This window comes from Macrobrachium rosenbergii, chromosome 7 (assembly GCF_040412425.1).
Source record: "Macrobrachium rosenbergii isolate ZJJX-2024 chromosome 7, ASM4041242v1, whole genome shotgun sequence".
NCBI lineage: Eukaryota > Metazoa > Arthropoda > Malacostraca > Decapoda > Palaemonidae > Macrobrachium > Macrobrachium rosenbergii.
In genome coordinates, this window is record NC_089747.1 from 22,592,542 (window position 1) to 22,602,500 (window position 9,959).

Sequence of the window (9,959 nt, forward strand, 5' to 3'; positions counted from 1 at the left end):
GAATGAATCATACTAAGCAAAAAATACGGTAGTAAACAGCAAAAACAACTCAGTACAACTGTTTAAATATGCTAAATCACACAAGTCAATTTTAATGAAGTACAACAGTGGTAAGGAAGCAGAGCTGTTATCTTATCTTATAGTACGCGAATCAAAATAAGTTATCCAGAGTTATAGTAGTCAAATTATATGGTAATACGATAGCCGGGATACCCTGAATTGAGAGAAAAATTTACAAGAATAATACAGCATTTTAACTAAACAGGCTTTGAATTAATTTTCTTTATTACTTTAAAGGTTTCTAGATTTTTTGGCTGTTAAAAAGCTTTTCTTTTACCAAATTAATGGATCTACTTCAGAAGTGGTACACATGTACCAACCCTCAGGCCTCATAGGAACCACTGATTCTTTCGAACTTTTGTCTGAAAATATTGTACTGCTATTCTCATACCTTTACACACATTAACATATGTTTTGTGTCTTTTTTATGTTCTCATTTGACGAGTTGCGCTGATAATGCCAGTGTATGAAAGGCCGTGCTAGGTGACTTAAATGCAAAGGTAAGTGATAGAATAAGAGACGGCACTGGGGGCAAATATGCAGCTCCTTGGGTAAATCAGAATGGTGTACCTTGTGGTATGCTTCTGGAAAAGGGCATCATTGTAGGAAATATATGGTTCGTAAGGAAAAATATATACAAATATACCTGAGGAAGAGATGTAGCGGGTTTGATAGATAAAATACTAATACGAAGGGGGCTGTAACGAAGAGAAGAACGGCAATTAGAAGTTTATATCTCATCATTATTCTGTCAAACCAAAAGTTAAGGTAGATGAAAGTTTAACTGGCAAGGAAGGGTGGAAATGCATCTGTAAGGTTAATTAAGAGCGGTGAGTTTGATAAGGAAGGTATTGCAAACTGGATCTTAAACGATATTTTTGGCGGAATATTTGTGAATATAAAAATGTCACGGTGTGTGTAAAAATTCATATTCAAATATATATATACATATATATCAATATGTGTGTGTATATACTGTATGTGTGTATGTTTGTATGTATGTATATATATATATATATATATATATATATATATATATATATATATATATATATATATATATATATATATATATATATATATATATATGCACACACATTAATTTTAAGCTGGAATCACTGCAGAGATTATAACTAAATTTATCTAGACTGTTCTGCAGAACATGGAATGAGGAAAAAAACTGGAAGTCATAGCTAAGGTACCAAAAAGAAAGGTGACCTGAAAAGTGGTAACTGTAGGGTACCGCATTTATGTCGGCTGTGATAAAACTAGTCAGTAAGCCTATCCCCATAAGGTAGAGATAGAAACTAATAAAAAAGGCTTAACCGACAAACCATCTGGTTTTCTAAAAGGCTGAAGTTGCACAAACCAAATATTTGTGTTCCCACTTAATGTGCAGCAGTGTACAGAATTTTAACATTCCCTCCTGATGGCATTGCTGGGTTACAAAAAGGTATTTGACAACGTCCATAGGGCAATAATATGGAAAGGTCTTGCTTCTATGGCGTCCCTGTGAAATGCGTAAAACTTTCATGGCTGCTCGTTAAGCAAAAGCCCGTGCCAGGGAAATGGCAGCTTAATCTAAAACAAATAAGTGAAGCTGACTGAAATTATATGAACGAAGTTAGGTTAAGTATATCTTAGTTTTACCAGACCACTGAGCTGATTAATAGCTCTCCTAGGGCTGGCCCGAAGGATTACACTTATTTTACGTGGCTAAGAACCAATTGGTTACTTAGCAACGGGACCTACAGCTTATTGTGGAATCCGAGAGCGAAGTAGATGCAAAGTTGATGTTGATGAGGTCTTGTCATGTACAGAATAGGATATTGAATTTAGGCCAGGGGCCAAGCGCTGAAACGGAAAAAGACCGTAAAAAAAAGCTTTAAATGCGTAACAGGAGGAAAACCTCGCAGTTGCACTATGAAAAATTTGTTATGAGGTAAGAAGGTGGAAAGTAAGATGGAGGAAAGAGAATATGAATGGAGGTACAGTAAAAAGAATGAAAGGGGTTGCAGCTAGGGGCCGAAGGGATGCTGTTCTCGTCATGTAAATTTTTGCAGTGAATACAGGGATACTACAAGGGAATGTTGTTTTCCCTTTGGTGTTTGTCTTCCTCACAGATTTTAAAATGAAAAAAGTGGTTGAAGATGGAAGAGTTTAAATTGGGGCAGTGATAGAAGAAACTTGAATCAGATATGTTAGTGATGTTTTAGTGTGCAAAACACTACAAGACTTACCAAGCTTGCTTAACAGAATGCATTATATATCTAGGAGTTGGATCTCAAAATTATTCTAAGATAAAAAAAAAATAATGAGATGCACAATGGGTAAAATACCACTAAATGAAAAAAGACTGAATGAGGAAGAATCTTTTAATTATTTAGGATATCCTGTACATGTTCTTTTGCGTTGGGATTTAGTGAAGGTCTACAAAAGATAAACTAAATAAAAGGGCAGGGTGAATAACATTTGCAAATCAAATATATTCAACTGGCATACGAAGGTACAATTATACGTAAGTCTTGTACTATCTCTATTGCTTAACGGACATCAACCGTGGTATGACAATGAAACTATATCTAAAAGATTTTATAGATTTGAAAATAGAACATCAGGAAGAATATCAGAAGTCAAAGGGCAGGATAGAGTTGGACATGATACCATAAGGGAAATAATGGAACATCAGCTTGGCTCCTGTGGGCGACACAACAGTTGGAGGACCCAGCCCTACTTGAATGAAAACTATAAGCAAGGAGGCTGCAGATATGTGGAGACTTGAGGAAGACAAAGCACAGGAAAGACGAAGGCGAAACCTCAAAGATGCCCTTTGAGTCGTGCGACGTTAGAGACGTTGATGATGATATTGAACTATATTCGAGGTAATTTATGCACTCAAAGGTATGTATACGTGCGTGTAACACATAAATACGTACATACATTATACATACATACACAAACACGCACCCAAACAAGTCCTTATATGTGTGTGTGTGTGCGCGCGTGTATATATAATACACACACACACACACACACACACACACACACACACACACACACACATATATATATATATATATATATATATATATATATATATATATATATATATATATATATATATACATATAAAACGATTTTATTACAAAACAGGTCAGACATTTCACCTCTCTTACTATCCATGTGCATGGGAATTACGGTTTTCATCTAGACCGAATATCTTGCCGCAATGAAAGAAATCAGATAATACAATCCGTTGCTGATTCAGCGATGATAATGACCAGTTTTGTTGCAAGAATGACAACTGTGGGCATAAATTAGATAAAAATTACTGATGAACGATTCTGGCTGAAACACGTAATCAGATGAATGCCTTTTATTCACTATATATATATATATATATATATATATATATATATATATATATATATATATATATATATATAATAATAATAATAAAAGGAGCCCATAAAAACATCCAAAGGGTAACCTTTCCGTTGAGGAAGACAGTTGTCTTCGATATATAACGCTGTAATTTCTACCCCTTTTGGTGTTTTTATGGGGTCCTTTTACTAGATGGAATTCTGTTTTAACAGAAAATATTTTACAGTAATATGTATATATATATATATATATATATATATATATATATATATATATATATATATATTATATATATATAATTTATATATATATATATATATATATATATATACATATAAAACGATTTTATTACAAAACAGGTCAGACATTTCACCTCTCTTACTGTCCATGTGCATGGGAATTACGGTTTCATCTAGACCGAATATCTTGCCGCAATGAAAGAAATCAGATAATACAATCCGTTGCTGATTCAGCGATGATAATGACCAGTGCTGTTGCAAGAATGACAACTGTGGTGGGCATAAATTAGATAAAAAATTACTGATGAACGATTCTGGCTGAAACACGTAATCAGATGAATGCCTTTTTCATTCATATATATATATATATATATATATATATATATATATATATATATATATATATATAATAATAATAATAATAAAAGGAGCCCATAAAACATCAAAAGGGTAACCTTTCCGTTGAGGAAGACAGTTGTCTTCGATATATAACGCTGTAATTTCTACCCCTTTTGGTGTTTTTATGGGGTCCTTTTATTAGATGGAATTCTGTTTTAACAGAAATATTTTACAGTAATATATATATATATATATATATATATATATATATATGTATATATATATAATATATATATATAAATATATATATATATATATATATATATATATATATATATATGTATATATACAGGTCTGTTTGAGTGTGTGTTTGTGTATGTATGTATGTATATGTGTTGGATGCATAAATTACCTCAGTATGTATATATATATATATATATATATATATATATATATATATATATATATATATATATATATATATATATATATATATATATATATATATATATATATATATATATATATATATATATATATATAATGTTGAATGCAAGGCATTCCACTGATGATGTGTTTCCGCCATTATTGTTTATCAATAATTTTCTATCTAATTTATGCCCACTACATTTGCTATTCTTGCAACAAAGCCGGTCATTATGATCGTTGAATAAACAACGGAGTATATTATCTGATTTCTTTCATTGCGGGCAAGGCATTTGGTCTAGATGAACGGTAATTCCCAAGCACGTGGACAGTAAGAGAGGTGAAATGTCTGACCTGTTCTGTAATAACATAGCTTTATACCAATCATCATAAATTCCATTTCATTCATCTTGCAACAGAACTAACATGAAGACCTTAACGAGGATATTAACGAAGGGGGGTACATCATCCAAATATTATCAAAATCAAATTATACATTTCACACGCAGAAATAAACCCTGACTTCATCTCGTCATCAGATACACCTCCGGATGCGACCCAGGGCAATCAAGGAACGTCCCTCGAGGGAACAATTCGAGTTACGGACTGAAGATCTGGAAGAAGCTGGAAGCCCGCGAGGCGTGCGAAAGTGAAGAAGTGAAATGAGTTCAGTCCGCCGACGCCTCTTTGACTCATTCGATCGTCGGGTCTCGCGGCACAAACACGCGGGGCTGCAACGACTCCCTCTTTTTTTCGGGAAGCCGAAGTGTTCTCTGCCTCCTCGCGTCTCTCTTTCTCCTTCCCTCGCTCCCGCCCCTTGAATAGAGCTATTTAGCCTACCGTCGTTGTTCGTTGGCTGTGGCTGTGCTGTCGAGCCTTTGCCTTTACTCCACCGTGTTGACAATCCTCGCAAATTCAACAGGGAGCTTGCGAGAAAAAAATTACTTCGAGTGACGTAAATGTGGTAAATGTAGTACTAATTTACTATGTAATTAGTATACGATACTTAAGGTGACACGTTTTCGTATGAACTTTCCAAAGAATTTTCGATCACAGTTATAAGGGAAAAATAAACATTTGTTCCAAAAGGTTCCGAAAAGGAAATCGTGACTCTGCAACAGGTGTTTCAGGCGCTCATTGGACCCTAAGAGGGATTTACCTGAAAGACATCTGGGTTGTATAACAGCGATAAAGGTAAGGGATCTTCCAGTGTTTATTAGGATTAGTCTAAGTAAGTACCGAGAAATTTGCCTTTCTTTATTTTCATAATTTACACTTAAGATGAGGGCACTAACAAACCTTAAATCAATTTCCATAACAGAAAATAAAGAAATAACATACTTCGCCTATCTAAGGAAAAGACCATAAACTAATACAAAAAAAGAATAATATACATAAAATAAAACTAATCTGAATGATTCTTAACTACTGTAATAAGGATACCAATATTTGAATTATCAGTGATTAAACACATGAACAATGAAACATAATAAAAACAACCATGACATAATTACGTGAACGAACGCTTGTAGGCAATGGGATTATTTGCAAAATGCTATTGGCAACCTAGAGTAGAGGAACATTCATTATATATATATATATATATATATATATATATATATATATATATATATATATATATATATATATATATATATATATATATATATATATATATATATATTATATATATTATACATGTATATATGTGTGCCTGTGTATTAAAAACACACACATATACACATTTTATATATATATTCATATATATACATATATACTGTATAATTAGATAAATAAATATATATATATATATATATATATATATATATATATATATATATATATATATATATAGCCACAAAATATCGTTTGATGTCCAGTGCTACACCTTGGGAATGACTTACATCCAGGGGCAATTGTAATTGATGAGTGCTTCTGTCTCGGCAGGAGTCGAACCGTTGCTGATTTAAGCGACAGACAGTGACTTTGACCACCCCTGCCATCCTGCTAGGACGAAGCACTTATCAGGTCTAATTTCCCTTGGGTGTAAGTTATTACTTCAGCATAGATATACATTTTATACGATATATTATATATATTACATATACATATATATATACATATATATATATATATATATATATATATATATATATATATATATATATATATATATATATTATATGTATAAATATAATCATATATGTATATATATATATATTTATATGTATACGTATGTATACTTATATATTATACGCATATATAAAATATATATAGTGTATATACATATATATAGCCTATATATATTATATGTATATATAAATATAATCATATATATGTATATATATATATATTTATATGTATACGTATGTATACTTATATATTATACGCATATTCAAAATATATATATAGTGTATATATTAGATATAAATATATATATATATATATATATATATATATATATATATATATATATATATATATATATACACATACATACGCTGAGTGAGTATTTGTAACTCATGTTACAATTATCCGAAAGATCTTCTTGAAACTTTCGTTCCGAACATGATCATATATGATGTTTTTTTTTATAATGTCATGTGAACTTTTTTAACACAGGCTATGAAACTACGATGTCTACAAATGCATATCTGTCAAAGTAAATAAAAGAAAATTACACAATCTCTTAAGGTTTGCTTGTCTAAATAACTATTATGGTGTTATTCTTATTCATATGACAAAGAACAGAGCACACACCATAAGAAGACCGTGCTCTTCCAAGAAGGAAGCAACGGCCTAAATCTTAAAATCGCCGAAACGGTCCACTGCAAAGGAGTCCAACAATCTGTTGATGCATGTCTGAATAACGAGGAGCCCCGTCTCCGATGTCAAGTTTTGATTTTCATAAAAATTATGTCATTTCTGTTGATTAGTGAAGAGCTATATTAATGAGAAACGTAAAGCAGCAAATTTAATTATTTGACGGTTACTTTCCATAATTACCATATTCCTTTGCTTGACAATTAGCCTTTCTTTTAACTTCTTTTCCGTGGGAACTTACACCTTCACCAGTAGATATATACGAAGTCATTCAAGCCCTTACGAGGGTTATTTTCTGCTTCACATCAGCAGCATGAGGCTTTCGCGTGCACACACGCAGGACTCAGAGCAAAACGACTTTCACGAGATCGATTCGACAGGAGCCAGAAGTTACGAAGAAAATCACCTTTAAACCAAAGACAAAATCTATATTAAACAGACACCTTATTGACACCCCAACTACTGCATGACTGACATCTTGCACAAACAAGAACGCACTCATTAATGTCAAAACGATTATCATTTCTCATCTCGGCGGCCAAAAATATATACAAGTACAAACTGCGCCGAAGTTTCTTAGGCGCAATCGAGTTTTCTGTACAGCGTGTAATGCTGTATGAAACTCTCAGCCACGGCCCCTGAAACTCTCAGCCGCTCCCCATGAAACTTCGTCCCGGTGGTGGCCTGTGTTGTTGGCACCTATAGCGGTGCTAGACGCACGATTGTGGCTACTTTTAACCTTAAATCAAATAAAAACTACTGAGGCTAGAAGGCTGCAATTTGTTATGTCTAATGATTGGAGGGTGGATGATCAACATACCAGTTTGCAACCCTCTAGCCTCGGTAGTTTTTAAGATCTGAGGGCGGACAGAAAAAGTGCGGACGGGCAGACAAAGCCATCTCAATAGTTTCCTTTTACAGAAAAAAAGAAAAACAATATCGTGCTCCGAGACAGAGCCTCAGTGACACCGCCACACAAAAACGGGAGTTGCCTCGACTGTCGCGTGGGAAAGAGAGGGTCGCACTTTCTACCTAAAAGCCGAAGACGAATCTCGAGAAGAGGACCTAATCATTATCGGCCGATCTCCTCCTTTCCGTGAAATATTCACATTGCTAATATCGGGACGCGGCCTGCGTAACACGAGCCGAGTTACCGTAGTAGGGAGTGACAGAATCTCCCGTAATAGGGGTGGTTTCGTAAGCGCTGGGATGTGGATTGCTGTCAGATAATCATGGGACAGAAATTGATATAATGGGAGTAATTTTACAGATTAGGATTTTATATATATACATATATATATATGTGTGTGTGCGTGTGTGTGTGTGGATGTATGCATAAATAAAATATATATATATATATATATATATATATATATATATATATATACATACATATACAAATAAATATATATATATATATATATATATATATACATATATATATATATATACATATATATATATATACTGTATATATAAGTTAAGTATACCTTAGTTTAACTAGACCACTGAGCTGGCTAACAGCCTCCTAGGGCTGGCCCGAAGGATTAGATTTATTTTACGTGGCTAAGAACCAACTGTTACCTAGCAACGGACCTCCAGCTTATTGTGGAATCCTGAACCGACATTATAGCGAGAATGAATTTCTATCACCAGAAATAAATTCTCTTATTCTTCATTGTTTGTTTGAGATATATATATATATATATATATATATATATATATATATATATATATATATATATATATATATATATATATATATATATATATATATATATATATATATACTACATTGTATATTTTTACAAGAGGGGAATAAAGGAGAGAAGAATTAAAAAAAAAGAAAAAAATTTTAACACGCAGGAGCCTAATAGACCTGAGCAAAGTAAAGTAAATAAAGTGCCAGGGTAAACATGAACATGATTAGAGGGCAAGATTCACAAAATACCTCTAGCATAAGGGGACCTGGACTGCAGTGTATGAGATGGTGGAGGTGATGCCAATTAAGTAAGGCCTTAAGCCAGTGGTTCTCAACCTTTTTTTGGCCCGTGCACCCTTTCATCGTATGTCAGTCCCCCGCCCCCCTTTCCAAAACTGTCTGCCTCAAAAGGTGCATTCCAAATAATACGCATATGTTAAAAATCCTTGGTCACAATTTCCCTCCCCCCCTTGATTGAGAACCACTGCCTTAAGCTTCTACCTGGTACTAAATCCAGGCCCTTAGATGCTGCAACTATTTTGTCATCTTTCCCTTCACTCATGTCAATGTATATTTTGTGCTTTACTCTTGATAAATTGTTTTCCTTTACAGCGCTATATTGACCTCCTGCTTTTCAATATTCTTCTTATTGTTTTCTTTCATTATTCTTAATTCTCTCTTTCTCTCCTATATATTCCCTTTATCATTCTACCCTAGACTCGTAAGTTCCAATGTATAGGCAGTCTTCACTTTTCTGTCATCCCTCGTTTTCTTTATAAATATGTATATAAGTATATTTATAAATATACATAAATATATAAATTCTGATATATAAATATATATATGTATATACTGTATACAGTATATACATAGCCTATATAGTCACAAATTCACAGACTTCTTAATTTCAAGTACTGCGCCGCAAATGCCCCTCCCTGCTGAATTTATTTTACCTTGGGAAAAGTGAATTGATATTAATGGGCATT

General features: G+C 33.1%; 1 protein-coding gene across 1 annotated transcript in view; it reads left to right on the plus strand.

The window, feature by feature from the left end:
• Window positions 1–5,123: 5,123 nt before the first annotated feature.
• Window positions 5,124–9,959, plus strand: part of LOC136840227 (uncharacterized) — a 70,218-nt gene continuing 65,382 nt past the window's right edge. The window contains exon 1 of the mRNA XM_067106813.1: window positions 5,124–5,642. The gene's annotated coding sequence lies outside the window, so the exon portion shown is untranslated. The remainder of the gene's footprint in view (window positions 5,643–9,959) is intronic.